This window comes from Pinus tabuliformis, chromosome 5_2 (genome assembly GCF_031772625.1).
Source record: "Pinus tabuliformis cultivar Carrire ecotype Pingquan chromosome 5_2, CPIR1, whole genome shotgun sequence".
Classification (NCBI taxonomy): domain Eukaryota; kingdom Viridiplantae; phylum Streptophyta; class Pinopsida; order Pinales; family Pinaceae; genus Pinus; species Pinus tabuliformis.
In genome coordinates, this window is record NC_142306.1 from 689,965,108 (window position 1) to 689,984,023 (window position 18,916).

The 18,916-nt window shown below is 32.2% G+C and overlaps 1 long non-coding RNA gene across 1 annotated transcript; it reads right to left on the reverse strand.

Annotated features, from left to right (window-relative positions):
• Nucleotides 1-9,711: 9,711 nt before the first annotated feature.
• Nucleotides 9,712-10,614, reverse strand: LOC149160989 (uncharacterized). The gene is made up of 3 exons (XR_016261489.1): nucleotides 10,498-10,614; nucleotides 10,272-10,397; nucleotides 9,712-10,029 (listed from the first exon to the last, which is right to left on the reverse strand). It is a non-coding gene; the product is annotated as an uncharacterized LOC149160989 (long non-coding RNA).
• Nucleotides 10,615-18,916: the final 8,302 nt, after the last annotated feature.

Consider the following 18,916-nt stretch of genomic DNA (forward strand, 5'->3'; position numbering starts at 1 on the left):
GAGGCACTTATGCATTTGTTTCATTCACATGGACTTCCCTCACATAGCACTTCAGGTGCTTATCATGCTGCAACAATACATGTTCTGTTGGCCTTCCAGGCAATAGAAGCCGCGGTGAAAAGGTTTTTCTTCTCATATTAGCAGCTGGTAGTAGCAGCCATGGGTAGCATTGAAATGAAGGGTCCATCATATCTAGGTGCTTGTGATGCCCTGTGTCAGATATATTTTGAACCACCTTATTTCCCTAGTGTGGATGGTGCAAAGACATTTTTGGGTTACTATTGGCACTAAAATTCTACAACTATGGTGGATGGTACACTGGAAGATCTACAGACAAATCAAGTGAAGTTTACAAGACAAAGAACAGTGCCTTCAGTTTTTCAAAGTATAACCCCAAATTCATACATACACTTCTTACATTGACAGTTTTGAATATTGTACATAGAATTATATTGGATATAGGATTAGACTCATTTTTGTTCATCCCCATCAGTAGGAGCAATCAATAGAACAATGCTAGAAATTTGAACAATTTTTTTTTTCCCTCTCCAACATGGATAGGATACTAAGGATTCATAGTGTGCAATTCCTCCTTCGTTAAATACTGTCAAGAGATTGTCCAAAATTAAAAAGGTAATTATTAAAATTATTAAATTTTACGAGTTGTTTCTTCTTTTAATTTTTTAATTCTTTACCTAAATTCTATGATGAGTTTAATGATATTTATATAATTCATTATAAATTTTAACATGAAGTGTAGTTTAATGCTGTTATTTTTTTAAGATTTTTTAATTCAGTGTGTGAAACTGAGATAATTATAATTTTAAGTTGTTAAGTTTATTTAATGGAATGCATCATAATTTTTTTGATGCATTAAATCTATTTTATATTTAATCATATTTTTTGTTTTTTAAGATTTTTTAATTCAGTGTGTGAAATTGAGATAATTATAATTTTAAATTATTGAATTTATTTAATGGAATATATCATAAAAATTTTAATGTATTAAATCTATATCATATTTAAATACATAATTTAAATGATGGAACATTACAATTTCATCATGGGTCATACTAAAAAATTATCTCTTTAAACTAGGCCTCAAAAAATATAATTCTTTTATTTGAATATCTTCGCTTCAAAATTAATATGAGTGAACCAACTATCTATGGGTCTTATTGGATCTCGTTCTGATTTATTGATTTAATGATATATAAGATATATCATTATTATTGACGAAGATGGTTATCTTATATATATATGTATGTATGTATAATGTATATATCAATTTTATGGATATATTGACATCATACCGTTACATTTTTTCCTTTTTGCCTTACCTTTGACGTTTCTGCATTACGTGTTTGTGTCACAATAAAGTTGAGTGAGCAATAAGGGGTGAATGAGTCTATTCTAAAGGTTGTCTCCTGCTCATCATGTCTGCAGCGCTTTTCATGGTGGGTTTCTACTTTGACAACGATTTTCTTCCTTTGCATATTGTTCTTCAGAAACCATTTTGATGCTTCTTTTCTACAAAAGTGGACATACTTTGTGAGTCAAAACACCAAAACCATAATGAAATTTGTTCCTTCATACTTTGGTATAATTGTAATAAAATCCATTATGGCCTCTTCCCAACACTCACTTGGTATGGACAATGGTTCTAGTAGACTTGGTTTCTTGATCATTCCTCTTTTGTATTCGAGCTACATTCCTACCATAAATATTCACTCATTTCCAAAGTTTTGAGAAAATATTACATAATGCATTTTGGATTGACTAATAACATATAATTAGTATAATTTTTTATCTCTACATTTATTTTGCAAAGTACTTTGATATTTCTTTATACTCTACTTTAATTTCCTTGCACAGGGCCTTGTGTTATTGCTTAGGATGTCATTTAATTTAACTAAATTTATGATAAAGGTATAAATTTTGCCTTTAGTTCTTCAATACTAATTTGTTTTAGTGAGATTGTAAATTTTAGTTAAATTATTTATAGTATAGTATCATTTATAAAATACGTTGTTCCTTAATCATATAAGTTTAAATTTAGAACATTGATAATGCATATTGCTTATAATCATTCTCACTCTTAATATCTATAATTTGGCTTAACACTTATCATTTTCTTGCAGATTGACACACGGTTCGCTCGCTTGTGCAGAGCCTAACCCCATGGTTTACAGAGAACAAAAAAATCATTGTAATTTTTCTTTTGTGGGTGACTAGCAACCTTTAGTGAATTGCCTTCACCTCTGCAATTTTTTTCTAGATAGTTCAGATTGTTTTAATAATCAGTATTAGTAGGGCAATTACTTAGCCTTTACTTTAAAATTTTTACATTTCACACATAGCTTAATTAAGGGGAAAAGTAAGTGGCCATAATCCACACATTTTTTCAATTTGTTTTGCTATTTTACCCAAGTCACATAGCTTAATTAGCAAAGGAGTAAGTGGCCCATAATCCACTCATATTTTTTACTAACCAAAGCATTTTTACTTCATTAGCATTGGGACTAGGAACTGGTGTTATTAAAGAAAGGGAGTAGCCCCTACTTCCCTTGCGTCTTTTAGACGATCCTGGGCTTGCATATGAAATCTTTCTCAAAGCACTCAGTTTTCCATCTCCCTTTTTAGGCTCACATAGTGTAATAGGAAGGAAGTAAGTGGCCCATCAACCACACATTATTTTATTTGCAGGTAAGGAACAAACATAACTTAGTGTAAGTAGACGATTTTGAAAAGGATCATCGCATATCCACATGACTACAAACTTTGTATGTTCACTCTGTCACTTACACACACATTTCACTACACACACTAAGCTACTCTAAACTTTGAACAAAGGGAATCAAGTGTAAAAACCTTTTGTACTTAGTTTATTTAAGCTTAATTTTTCACACCATAAGTGAAGGAAGACACCTAAAAGCAATCATAACTTGAACAAACTAAATTTCCCCACATGGGCCACAAAATAATTTAAGTTTGGTTAGGACTGTTGGGGGTAGGCATCCAATAAGCCACCATGGTCATGTTACATTTTGAAACATAAAAGTTGTCTTTTAGGGTGCTTCAAATTCTTCAATCAGTCCACAGAAAAGACTACCCAGGCAGCACAGAGACCCGATTCAGAGGGGGTTCGGCTTAGGCTCAGTGCGTGCGGTACTATATGGGGCTACCTGACCTGTATAGTGCTCGGCACTGATAACCGATTACCAAGAAACTAAAGACTCGGCGGCCTCCGTGAGACGAAGGTATCTTATTGGCCAAAATTTAGGGAACATTTCCCTATAGGTGGAGGTGTGGGAAGCACTAAAGCCTCATTCAATACCTTGGTTGATTCTTTTGGCTGCTAGAAGCGTCACCAGTTCTTTCGGGACGTAGCCCCAGTACCCGTCATTTTTTGGCTGCTGGAAGCGTCACCAGTTCTTTCGGGATGTAGCCCCAATACCCATCATTTTTTGGCTGCTGGAAGCGTCACCATTTCTTTTGGGATGTAGCCCCAGTACCCGTCATAAAAGATATCTCCGCAAGGCCCAGTTACTTGTGGAGTGGAAAGGACGAATAGGTTTTCATAGGACCTTTTATCATATGCAAAACAAACAAAAACTATTTTCCTTGTTTGATTGATCACATAGCTTAACTTAAAGGGAAAGTAACACTTTATTTTTCATTTTGCTTTATGTATGTAATTTCTTTTTATACATATTCCTCTCCTCACCACAAAAGTGACACACATTCCATTTTAAGAATACATAAATACTTTACTTTTTCATATTAAGAATAACAGGACAATGCTACACAAAACATTCCAATTCTTGTTTCACCTGAATATACATTAAAATAAATTCTACAAATAAAAATTGAAACGAAACATTTTTTTAACTGACTTAAAATGAATTGTTGGATAATTTGTTATTTATTTTGATATTTCTTGGGTAGAAAAATTGGAGGAATTATCTTTTGTGACATATTTTATGATATGTTTTAATGTTGAGATTTAGAATTTAAATCCCTCTAAAGTTATTTTGGGATATGAAATGAGTGAAAACTTTGTGAGCATAGCTCTCCGCCTCTTGATGTCGTTTTACACACCAATTCTAGCTTTCAAACAATGTGAAAATCACCTTAATCAAATTTCATATGCAGAAGCTATGCCTCCCACAAGTTGAGCTAACTTGTTCACACAGTGGTACCAAGTGGATGCTGCATCAATGCCATTACTTAGATATCTGGAGTTAGTTATGTGTGGACATTCAAGAAGATCATAAAAGGTCCAAAACCTTAACACTAATAGTCGCTTGAAAAATGTGAAAACCCTAAACCTTAAATAGTTTCCAAGCTATGTTAAACACTACGTCACTAGGAAGAGAAGGGGTTCCATGTTTTTAGGATTGTATTAAAACTTAGTTGAGCACAACATCTAGGAGTGGGATTTGAGATCAAAACAAAGGAGAAAGATAATTTGCAACAACCATATAGACAACAATGTCATAGGCAACTCGATAGTCAATACCCCTTTCTTTGTATTTGTATTTCCATAATTAAATAAAAAAGAGTAGAGTATAAGCCTCAACTTCTAATTAGGTTTTCTCTGATATGACATCCCTTGAGTTATATCTTGTATTAAAATATATGATTTCTATATTCATTTACATTTTTTTCTTTTATGGGTTTCAATATTGCTATGCATTGTTTTACATTAAATGCGATATATTATCATGTTCAACACATTTACATAACTATATGAACTTTTTTTATTGTTACAGCTGGGGGACCCACATCTCACAACATTCCAAATTGTCGAATTCGTTTATTTGATGAACATGCTATTGAAAAAAGATCTAGCATTGGGAACACTGCTTCAGCCATTAACATCCCAATATCCTCCCCAAGGGTGCTCCCCCCTATTGTACAACCAATTAGGATGTATCATCGCCCACACCCACCACCTTTTTCCTTCATAAATTCTTCCATGCCTATAACCACCTCTGTAATACCTTCCCAATGCTCACCCCTACCCTTCAGTCATCCACCATTCTCATTTTTTCAATCGTCCACCCTTAACATTCCAATTTCCCCCCCTAGGTTAATCCCCCGGCCTACAGTGATTCCCACTATCATACAACCGGTGGGGGTGTATCGTCGCCCACACCCACTACCTTTTCCCTATTTCACTTCCACCATGCCTTTATCCAGCACCCCTGAACCATGCCTATACCATCTACCCCGGAAGGGCTGTCTTCTCCATTTCCTCAGATCCTCACGGTGAGAATGAGTATTTGATCAAAATATCATCATGAATTAATGAAATTGATTATATGCCTTTCAATTTTTACAACTAATTGATTATTGTAATTTTTGCAGAGATATCAATTTGGAAATCCACCTCGGAGTGCCAAGAGGGACGAGGGTGACTTATAGACCCATACTTTAGATCGATCATGATGTTGTTTTTCTATTATGTCATTTATGGACATGAGATTCCATTATCTATGTTGGAAATGAAGTTCTATTTTGTAAAAAATAAAAATGTATAGTTGGACCTATTTTGAATAAAAATACATAAATTTAGACTTGTGTTTATGACAACATCTTCATTGAATTTTAAATCCTTATGTGGATGCGATGTTATATTCTATCAATGTTACATTACTTTTGATGAATGTAGTTGTAATGGATTTTGCTTTTATTATTTACAAATTATCAAGTTTACAAGTTAAGTTACTTTTATATTTATATCTTATTTGATGTTGCATGCGTGGATGAACATATCATTACGATATACTAAAAGCTTCACATATACTAAAGATATACGCATATACGGAAGTTGCGCATATACGGAAGATGTGCACATATACAGAAGATGTGCACATATACAGTAGTTAGGCATATTTACGAAAGATTTGAACATATATAGAAGATATGTGTATTTACGAAAGAAGCATAAATTTTATATACGAAGGTAGCACAACTTTTGTATATGTGCATATTTCGTATCGCATATCTTCCATATGTGCACAACTTGTATGTATGTGCATATCTTCCGTATATGCACATAAACAGAAGATCCACATATATATGGAGGTTAAAGTTGAGTATATAAGAAGGTTGAAGTTATTTTCAACTTTTGTATATGCACATATATGGAAGCTACGTATATACGGAAGCTGTGCATATCTTCTGTATATGCACAACTTCTGTATATGCGTATATCCTCTATATATGTGAAACTTCCGTATATGCACATATACAAAAGCTAAGTATATAAAGAAGTTGTGCACAAATTCCATAATATGCATACAAAACAGTCCATATATATGCTCAACTTCTCTACCGGCACATATCTTCCATATATACGAATATTTAGAAGATATGCACATATACTTGAAACGTATATATGAAAGCTACACTTATACGAAAGATATGTGCATATATCATGTGCATGTGCAATTTCCGTAGATTCACATATATAAAAGACATGCATATACGGAAGTTTAGGTGTATATACGGAAGTGGCACATATACCTGGAAGATATGTGCATAGAGAAAAGTTTCGCATATACAAAATATATGCGCATATCTTCCGTATATGCACGATTTTCGTATATGCAAAATTTCCATATATGGAAGTTGCACATGTACGGTAGATGCACATACATAAAAGACGTACATATATGGAAGATATTCACATATAAGAAAGTTACGCGTATACGGAAGATATGTACAATTTTTGTATTTGAAATCCACATAACATGTATATCTTATATTATACATAGAAGTAGATTACATTCTAAGGGATTTCAGTCTTAGTCGCAACTTCTCATCTCGACTACATTGAATCCACCCTCTCTATCTATGCTCCCCATCAGAACACGCAGGTTCATAATATATAGAAATAACTATAGAATCATGGATCATTCCAGATCCATGATCTTCTCCTAAAATCGTTCAAATAATCCCTAAATCTCTCAACACACATACATGGTAGATAATTACATTAAATTAAGTCTTCTTGAGACTTATCAATTCCATCAAATTAGCTCGTTTTTAACAGAAATTTGCTCCCGGTTTACATGATTGTCCACATCTCCTCCTCCATAGCTTTGACTTTGACTTTTGATTAAGGGTGGTCGGATGGCAACTCTTAAAAACAAGTCACTAAGCCAATGCCTGGTCGGATGCTCCTGCATCAAATACATATATTATATACAATATTTCAAAAATAAAAACCATGTCTATATACAAGACTTTCATCTAAATATACACAAAGCTTAATTAAAATTCCATAATCATTATAATGAATAAATAGTTAAAATGTTTTTAAAAGTTGAGAAGAATGTTAAAAACTTTAAAGCATAAATTAAATAAAATTTCTCTATTTTATTTTTAAATTGAACATCAACACCATATAATATTTGTATTGAAATCAATAAATAATCTAATATATGTATTTTGGAATATTCATTTTAATAAATAATATGAATAATAATTTTTATTTTAATATTATATATTATTTAAGAGATGCAAAAGTAGATTTTATTTAGAGTATACACAATTTTGGTTATATATAATATCTAAATTAAAATTAATAACATATCTTAAATTTTATATATGTTTGATTTAATTGTAAGTTATATATATTATATTAATTATGTAAGTTTGATTATATAATTTTTATTTTATATTTATATATAATTTTTATTACAAATTTTAAATGTATAATATTGGATAGATGAAAATAATTATTATATATAATAATTCCATAGAAATTTATATAAATTAAAATTAAAATTTTACAATTTTTTTTGGTAAGCTTGGTTGGATTATATTTTCATCATGTCCAACTTCTCACCCCAATCCGCCGATAGCACAATATTTGAACCCAAAACTTCAATTGAGCTCTCCCAAAGAGTCTTTAAAAATTAAATTATTAAAAGGTTAAAAAAGGCTAGAAAAAATAGTTTTATAATAAATTTTTATTTTAAATTTGGAAGAAATTTTAAAATATAATTTAATAAAAACTTTGAAAATTGAGTATAAACAACCGTGCTATTTTTAAAATTTAATTAGAAATGAATCTCCACCCCACAATTTTTTATGAGACTCTTTTAAAATTTAAATAGAAATGAATCTTTGCCCTACAATTTATGAGACTCTATATTTTATGGATGATGGAGTCAACCATTTGACAATGTGTAGATGTTTTTGATAGGGAAGCAGGCAGAAAACTTAGGAGAGAATAGCTTCAAGGCCTACAAATATTAAAATTATTATTTTTTAAACAATTTTCCAATGAAATGGAATGATTTTTTTTGTTTGAAATTTCATTCTTGTTTGAATTTCAATGTTAGCATTGTGGTAATATATGCACTACTCTGGCTCACTAGGATTTGTTATTTGATCTAGTATGATTTTTTGAGAATAGGTAAAGTCTTATATAAGTGGTTTGTTATAGCTATATAGTGAATGGTTAAATTCATTCCATATAATTTTTTCTTACTAAGCATTTATATGATGAATATTTCTTGTTCTTTTGAATGGATTTGGAAGATATTTTCCCCATAAAATATTATATAAATAGAATGAATTTATATCAATTTTTTCAACACTCACATGATTACTTCATATATTCCCTTTATATATTAACATTATAATAAAAATGTATTTATATTTGATAATATATTGATAATAAATAATAAATTAATAACTATGCATACACATACTTTATATTAATAAAAATATTGATAATAGGGACGTAATTGTGTAATTCATTAAGGTTTTAACAATAATTACCATTATTTAAAATTTATAGTATAATACTATACATTTATGTATTCCTATTTATTTATCAATTTTTAATTTTGTTTGATATTTAAGTATTTATATTAAAAAAAAGCTACTTGGTTGTATTTAGTTGGAGTGGTAAAGATAAACTACCAAAATTATTCTAAAATGATTCATCTTCATATGTTGGACTAAAATAACATAATTAAAAACTTAATATAAACATAAAAATAATAAAAATTCCTATTTAATTGAAAGTTTAAGGTGAAATTCAATTCATATGAAATTTCTAAAGATGATAGTTCATTTTATTTATAACACTTTTGAAAAAAATAACAATCATTTTTATATATAAAGTTTACATTCAAATAAATAAAAAAATGGATACATTTTTATCTTTATAATCATAATTATAAGGAAATTTTATAATCTAAAGATAAAAATATTTTTCATGTATTAACATATAAATTTAATTGAACAATTATTAACACTTTTTATGTAAAGTAATGCATTCAAGAAATATATGCATCTTTAAATACATGAATTGTATATAATATTTCGTAAATAAAAGTCATATCTTTTTGCATTTTTTATCACTAGCTCTTCAATGAATCAAATTCTATCTTGAATATCATAGATTTCTACCCATCCATAGTGCATAGAAATACCAACAAAAATGTGACTAAACTATATATAATATTCCAAAGATTGATAACCTTTTAAATAACATTTGTTATAAAACAAATTTTACTTAACCCAAGATCAAATTTAGCAAGATTTTGTCAAAACTTTTGATGTTAAAAAATGATAAAGATATATGCCTAGTTGGAGGGAGCACATGTAATATTCCACAAACAAAAACTCATACTTTATATATCTAAATAAAACGAGTTCTCATTAAACAAAATGTATCTTTCGTGTTTTAGGTGCCAAAAGTATTGGTATTCAAAACATTTAAAACAAAATAAAAGAAAGTTAATATATTGAAACTGTCCTTGTAGCCCCTTTATAGACAAAACAATGGCTAAAGTTCTATTATTGTAGCCTAAGTCATTTAAACTTGTTGGAATGTTTAGGCTTCAAAGTAGCAAACCTAGTGGGTTTAGTGAGAGCAATGCTAGTTGAGCATATATGCTCTATGTATTGTTTGCGTGACTTGAACCCACGTGCTTTCAAGTCCTTTGGCATGATTTTGGTCCTTTTAACCATAGCATCAACATTTATCTTTTTTGTTTTCTGTGGAAATTAAAACATTATCAATAAATATCAAAATCCACATAGATATAATGAAAATATGGGGACCATGTAACGAATATGAAAAGACAATGCATTAACTAGCTATCAATAAATATCAAAATCCATATAGATATAATGAAAATATGGGGAACATGTAACGAATATGAAAAGACAATGCATTAACTAGTCATAAAAAATATGTCAATGTTATTATGAGCTAAGATATATGGTATATAACTTACCTCTCTTAAATTATCTTGAAGTCTAGATGAATGTCGCAATGGTTGAGGAGAATGTGATTTTTGCTGACTATCATGTCCACCATCATACATGTGCAAAGGTGTTTTAGGAGATGTATATTCATTACTCTGAACATTAGATTATACATAGATATAAGTATGTGACTCAAATAGAATTAAATGTAAAAATATGATAAAATTATAAGAGTATAAATAAATATAATCTTACTTTGCATTGTGACATTGGATGTGAAGATGGTTGTAGCATTTGAACCATTTCATTTCCATTCTTCTTAAGGCTTCGACAATTTTTAGGGGTTTTCATTGATTGCAATGGTTCCAAAGGGAACACTTGCACCATAAATAAGAAATAACACACACACACACACACACACACACACACACACATAATCAAAACAAATCAAGGATAACAATATAGAATATAGAACATCCATTTCTCATCCCATCATTATGGTAAAACATAACAATTTATATATTAATGTTTTTTGTGGAATAGGTTATATGGATTAAAAACTTACTGGCCCAATAACCCCTTGAAAACCTTGAAATCTAGGCGAGCGTCGTAATAGTTGGTAGCTTGAATTTAGGGAATTTTGTTGATTAGGCTATGCATATCAATAACAATGAGAAATTAGTATACAATTATAATAAATATAAATATTATTTAATGTTAAAATGTCTAAAAAATTAATATATGCAAAAAATGGACTCAATTGTGTTGTCATTGTCATGATTAGTTTCATCAAAGTTTAATATATGGTTGTGCCCATCTAATCCTTCTTCCCCCACATCATCAGGAACCTCAATCCTTACTTTCTCTTTTAAAGCAATATCTATGCGCTTCATTGTTTCCATACGTCTACGAGGTAGACTCTGATCCCAACGTTGAATTTTTTCACAATTTTTTTGCTTTGAAGTATCATTGAGTTGATCAAATGTAACAACTGACTGTGAAAACAAGTTTCAATGAATTTAGTCCACAACAATAAATTCATATTAATAAAAAACATATACAAATAAATACTAATAAATACTTACAACTGAAAGAATTTCTTCATTGACAATATTAATAAAAAAACATATACAAATAAATACTAATAAATACTTACAACTGAAACAATTTCTTCATTGACAAATCTTTTATATGCTTGTTGTCGTGCACGACATAGCCTTGCATCTAAATCATATTGTATTTTTGCATTTTGCCTTTTAACTGCACTTGTTGATTTGACAGCCCATTTAGCATTTGCATCTCTTACTCGACCTCTTTGACGTGGAGGAATTGGTGGGAGATTGTGCGTGATAGCGCGATGGTGATTAAGGCCAGATAGCTTAGATCGACTCAAGATCCCCACACAACCACCAACAAGACAAGTGAACACTTGCTTGGTGCCTTTGATAATTACCTCCCATTCATGTCTATTTTCCTCCATTTCTTACTTATAAATGAATATGTAAACAATAGTGTTGTTAAAAACATCATAAAAACACTTTAAAGTAAAAATCAATATTCATATCTATTTCTTTGTGGTTAACCATAACTATCAACTTTTTAAAAATATAGGCCTAAAAATATATTCTTTTATAATTTAATAAATTAAATTTTATTATTATTTGAAAATAGATAATAATTAAATATTTAAGTTAACTATACACAATAAAAAAAAATGAAAATAAAAATATATTAAATATTTACTTAAATTAAATATCCATTAGTTTTTGTTAAAAAAATCCTTATTTCCCTACAATTTAAATCAAAATATATGTTTATAAAAAATCCTCAAGGTGAACAAAACCAAATTACTTAATTAAAATATTAATTTAAACCCCCTCAAGGTGACACCCTTTTTTGCTAGATTTTTGGAGTGGAATTGCCTCTAGAAGAGGGCCATTAAACAACTTTGTTGGTTAAGGAAAGAGTTTCATGACTCGAGTAAAAAATTTCCAAATCCCAGATAAGAGAGTGTATCAAAGAAATTTTCACTTGAAGAAATTGGATCCCTCTCCGCTCATGCTATGATGGTTATTAAAATTTTTCAATATTCAAGCAGAAGATGGTCTAGTGTAAAAGTGATGTAATACCTAAAACATCATAAAAATAATAAAGTAATCTTGATAACTCATACATTAATACATCCATTCTCTACCACGAATATCTTTAATTAAATTTAATCCAAAAGCCTATATCTTTTGTTGGTTAAATAAATCATTAACCAAGTGAAATTCACACTTAAAAATCTATTAAATTTCTTAAAGAGAAATCTACCCTGGAAAAATCTATTAAATTTCTTAAAGAGAAATCTACCGTGGACAATCTATTGATTTTTTCTCAAGAAACAAAAATTTAAAACCTCAACTTCATCCTATTGTTCATTAAGGCCAGTCATGTATTCCACAAATTAAATTTAAAACAAACTTATCACATTGTTGTTAAGGACCAACCACATCTTCGACAAATTTGATCTACAACCATACTTCTATAGACGATGACAATGGTCAAGTGCCTATCTTCCACCAGAATTGCTCAACCCATAAGAACTTTCTAACAAGCTCTTCCTTTTTCGAACTCTCATAATTTATAGAAACGCAAGAATTCAAATTGTTTTGAGAGTTGAATCCTTGCAACTACTTCATGCAACTCCTAAGCTTAAATGTTCTATTTCCTCATAAATGAATTGGGTTGCGCAATAGATAGCTTCGCATCTTCTCTTGTGTATAGATGACTTTAACAATCATATGGCTTACAGAAATGCACTGAGATGGATTTCAAATATCTATAACTTTTCATTTACGCGAGTTTTCGTTGCAATGTTTCAATTTAAAGTTAATTTGAGTTGAGTTTATAGTGATTATAGATTTGATATATTTAATAAATATTTTGTTTAATGGTTTGAGACATGTTTTAGACAAATATTACATCTAAATTTATTTGTTTATGAGTTTGGAACCAATAAATGTAAATGTGGTCACCTGGATGCGGGTGTCATTACGTGCAATTAAGCCAGGCGCTCGCTTCAACACTTGTGACGAGGCCGAGAGGACAGATAGGTACGCACAAGCGATGGATGAAGGTTATAAATCAATGCTCCTGGCAGGTGATGGCAAGTTAGTTCAGAACAGGAGGGACGGCGCATTCAAGCCAAGCGAGGCAGCTCTGGACTCGATGCGCTCAAGGATGATGGATCCTCGCCCTCTACCTGCGGTGATTACTGCGAATTCGCTATATAATGGGAATGCCCAAACATTTCATGAACAGAGCAAGCCATTTGATGTTGGAAATTGGCAAGGGGATACTCTGGCGTGCCGAATCAGGGTGGTCGAATAGCGCTTCAAAGCCCTTGCGTTAGGAGACATGCCGCGTAGCAGAGGGGTGCGTCGATGAGGCGGAAGATCAGGAATTCGGATTGCTAATGAAGTTGAAGAGCCGAATCCAATTGCTCCTATGGCTGCTCTGCCTCCCTCGTCCTCCAGTTTTGAGCAGGAGTTTCTGGTTTTGCAGGATACATACCAGACATTCCGCCTCAGAATTCCCAGCAGACTCATTCGGTCAGATGTGATTGTCAATTTCTCGGTCTATCTCTCGGAGGAGGCACCTGGTGATCCCTCCTCGTCCTCCCCTGCTTCTGCAAGCATCCAGGGCAGCGACATACTCCTGGGGGACATGAATGGCATGGTATATCATACTCCCCGTCCCCAGGATGCCATGACGCAGAATGTCCAGCCTCAGCAAGTCCTGGCTCAGGAGGGCTCGGCTCAAGCCGCGTCAGTGCAAGAAATTCTGCCGCCTTTCAATTGTGCTTTGGGCAAGGAAGAGGGCCATGACTCCATTCAGCCTGGCTCGGAAGGGCAGCTTCAGAATGGCGATGAGCTCGTCATCTGGCTCGACTCGCCCAGTCCGGAGAAGGGGAAGCCACCAGCGTCGCCCAGCCATCCAGCTTAAGCCTCCACGGGTGCTCTTCTTAAGTCTTTTGCAAAGTTGTCAATGTCTTTGTTGGTGTCTATTTCTGTTTTTTTCAGTCCTAGTTCTCAGCCTTACCATGGCTGCATGTCTCTGGTCAATACAGTAAGCCTGTTAAATGTTAGAGTCAATGAAGTAAACAGTGTCTGTATTTTTGTCTGTCCATGTTCAAAATGTCTGCTGTCCAAGGAAAATCCAAATGGACAAGGTTTTGTAAATCTGTTTCAGCGGATCGATAGTCAGTTCCAGTCGCTACTGTTAGAGGACTGGCCTCGGCCTCCTCGGATGATGTAAACCATGTAAATATTTTTCTTTCCTTAATATAGAAGTAGACTTTACCTAGAAAAAAATAAATAAATGTAAATGTGGTTGGTTTTGAAACCAACAAATATGATTTATCTTATAATTTAATATTTTAAGTCAATTTACTTAAATTTGTATTGATTATACATTTGAATATTCAAAAAAACATTTACTTTGTAACTAGTAATCCATAATAATTAACCCATGATACTTGAAATCCTACATTTTCTCTATGACCCTTGATTACTGAATTCTTAAAATCATCAATCCTTCTTAAAAGTCTGCAATTGATTTAACGATGTTTGTTACTTTTGAAATGAAACCAAAAACGTTTGTCAATTTTGGAATGAAACCATAATGCACTAGCCATGGTATTTCGTTCAAGTCCTCGACTGCAACACTACAGCCTCTACTTTCGAGCTACAATCACTGTCTGGGAATCTAAAACGCTCTCCGCAACTAAACATTTAAATAAGACAATCAAAATTCTAACAGAAAATGGTTTTGATTGATGCCGCTAACTTTGACTCCAGAGATGGTAATATTTGCTTTGCAACTTGCAGCAATTAACCACAGAAAAATGATACAACACCAGCCTATAAATACCATGTTGACCAAAATGGCCTACCACAAATAAAACTGGAAATAAGATAACAGAAACCATGATAAAGACACTGTCAAGCTGATGGCTCAAAACTGGAAATAAGATAACAGAAACCATGATAAAGACACTGTCAAGCTGATGGCTCAGAATCTGAGCCTGCCTTTTTTGAAGATGAATATTAGTTAAATTATTCTTATATTATGATAACAATTTTATTATGGACCGGTCTTTACACATTTCCATAATACATAAAATTAGGATTTAAGACCCTCTGATTCTCGCTTAAAGGTCACAATCTATGTCCATTTTAACCATTTAGTTCCGTGGCTTAGATTTGCTTTATGAGCTCACATTCCACAGTCAATGTATCGTTGTTCTAAGAAGTTTCCTTTATTCCAAATCGAAGAAATAAAATTTAATATCAACCTCTGTGTCCTGCAGTCAACTCTCAGAGATCCTGCAAAGACAAATATGTACAAAGGTGTTTCAGCGGCATACACTGTTATCATTTTAAGCTAATGGATACTGCATTCGTGGGCAAAGCCCTGTGGTTTCGGGTTATAACCTCTGGAAAAGGACCAACTTCTCATTATAACTCTCATTAAGTAATAAGTGATTAGCTCCTGATCGATGAATTCTTACTCAATAAGATAAAATATTGTTTGATTTCTTTGGTTCCAAATAATTTTCCTATAACACTGTGAACTTATCAGAAAGTCCTGTTTTCTTAGTTTCTTGGATAGGTGTTTCGTTTATTGATCAATTGGATAGGTGTTTCGTTTATTGATCAAAATTTTTACAAGGGTAAATTTTAGAATATTTTTGAAATTTAGGTAAGATTTCAAAATAATTTTCAAAATATTTCAAAATTTATAATTAAAATATTTTATTCTTAAAAAAATGGCACCTTTAAGATATCAAAGTTTTCCATATAAATCATCATTTCTCTTTGGAAACATGCCAGTTTTTATTATATTGTTTTTGATATTTTTAAATGTTACAAAGGTCTATGAAAGAAGAAAGAAATAAATTATTTTAACGTGGCTAAAGATAGTTTATGGGACAAATTACTTCTTTCATCTGCTTGATGTATCCGCCCTTTTTCTGTGAAGTTTCAAAATAAATACTTAACTATTACAACTAAAAAATCTTGTTGACTTATGAATATTATTTAATAAAATTTTGTTTTGTTTTAATTAATGAAAATAATTAAAAAATCAAACTTAACAAAAGGTGTACCATCATGTGGATATTTTTTTAATAATCATGTTGAATTGGTAATAATTTATTGAAATAATAGGAATAAAGTTTAAAATTAATTCATTGATTATCACTATAAGACCAAGATGTATCTAATAGTAAAAGTATTTATTTTTTAGTTTTATCACAATAAATTAAACATATTTTTAGAAATTGAATCTGAGTAAATGGAAAACAAATCATATTGAAATTTTAAAAAATACAAATTAAAAATTAAAAACTAAACATCTACAGCTAATTCAGTCTCGCTGCAACTAAAATTCAAAAAAGAGACTGAGCACAAATAGCACACAGAGATTAAACAAAGGGAAACATCTTAAAAGTGAGGGGAAAAGGAAACTTGAAGAAAGGAGACTGAACCTGAGTGATGCCACAGTAAACCCCTCACTACGAATCATTTTCTCAAACAACGGCGTGTGTCCTCTCTGAGGAAGGCAACCTGTTGGAGATGGGAATTGGCGTGTGTCCTCTCTGAGTAAGGCAACCTGTTGGAGATGGGAATTGGCGTGTGTCCTGTGTTAAGCTCCATTAGTTTATGCAAAATTGCTGCCTAAAATTATGGAATTTAAACTGCAGTCTTTCCTTAACTTATGGAAACCAACTGCAGTAGTTTCCTTAAGTTAAGGAAATCAACTACAGCTAATAAATTTATTGTTAGGAGCTACTGAAGTGGTCCATTACTCCCATCTGGAGTTCTCTGCCTTGATCTGTGGGACATCTGACACATAGCTATCAGAAGCTTAGCTATAAATTCATCTGTTTGGTCCCCAAGCTTGCATCTCAATCCCCTTCAGTTTTTACACCATCTAGCTGAGATAGCAGAGCTTGGAAGTGCCTTCAGAATTTTTGTGTTCTTTTCCTTTTGCTTGGACAGAAGCTGGAGTGCTGAAGAAGAAGCAAGTGGACTGTGGCCTGCATCAAAACATCACCAATGGCTGGAGGTAACTCGTATCCCTGGGCATTAAGATTTAATGATTCTCTGAGTTTATTCCGCATGCAGAATCATTGTTGAAATTGTAGAAATTTCTAACATTTGGTATCGAAGCACTTTTACCTCTGCCTTGCTGTATGTTGGCCAAGAAACGAATTTCGATCCACCGTTTCGTTCCATAATTTATTTCTTTTTGCACAAACCGTGGGTCGAATACATGACCTGTGTGTAGTTGGCCATAGCACCATAGTTCTGATTTTTGCGAGTTTTCTTGATCTGAATCCGCGTTCGAATTGGAGAGCTTTCCCCTCTGCTGCTGCGAACCGGGTCTCTGTCACTCTCCCTCAGTGCATGCATCTTGGCATGGTGCTTTTCCTCTATCTCTCCTCTGCGCTGTATTTTTCCAAGGAGGAACTCTACTCTTCCTATCATGGCTTTTACGGTCTATATATGCGTCAAAGGAAATTTCCTACGCTTGTGTTGTGAGCATCGTTCTGAGGGCTTGGGGCTACTCATTCTTATAGCGGTCTATGCCATATTCGTTTTGGGCTTTTCGTTGACGTCTGCAGCGTCTGCGGTGTATATCATGGCTTTTACGGTTCCGTGTGACCATCGAATTATTTTCGCCTACCCCTGAATAGCATGACGTGTTGTTGTTATACTAGAGGAGTCACATGTAAAATATTTTAAGATTGTAGTTTGCCATTGCTGAAATCCTAGTTTCTCATGCCATTGAGAATTATGAGAAGTTCTAAATGGATTTTCGATAGGATTGGGGAAAAACCGCTGTAAAAATTGTTATTTTTACCAGTACTTGTTATGACTTTATATAGAGGTTCTGTTTCCTTGTACTACGTTAGTTATGACTAGTTGGCCGGTTCTATTTCCGTTTACTTCTTTTATTAAGGACTATTTGGCTGTTAATATTGAAGGGTTGACTGGAGAAATAACGAAATTGTCATGTTTACCTCACCATAGTTCACGACCAAATCTATTTCTTTGTTATCTTCACATTTGGGAGTTTTGTGGTATTTCATTAGTCATTGGCCTAACTGAATATTAATGTTTACATTGGCTTTATCGCCATATGCCGGCTATATTTTGAATATGTGTATCTATATAATTGTACCATAGAACAGTGCCTTCTTGCATATGTTTGTAAATATTTTTCAAAGCTGGTTACTTTGATGAATCTTATATGATTTATTTCATGGTAAACGAGATTGTATTATGCAAGCTCCGGTTAAATGGCACCGGGTTGATATATCTGGTATATATAGACTAGAGTTAAAACCAGGGAATCTCCTCGAAGGTAGTTTAATTTAGTTAACGTTTAGAGCCCATTTGTCTACTAACTTGATCTGTTTGCGGTTTATTGAGAAAATAAATTGGTTTAATTGCCCTGGAAATATAAGCTATTTTCAAGTGACAACCTAAAGTCTTTTGGTTGGAAATTACAATGTAATTTTTAATATATTGTAACTTAATTCAACATATACTATTGACCCTTCATTCAACGTATAGTATTGACTCTTCATTAAGCTGATGTTATAGTGAGCACTTTTCAGTTG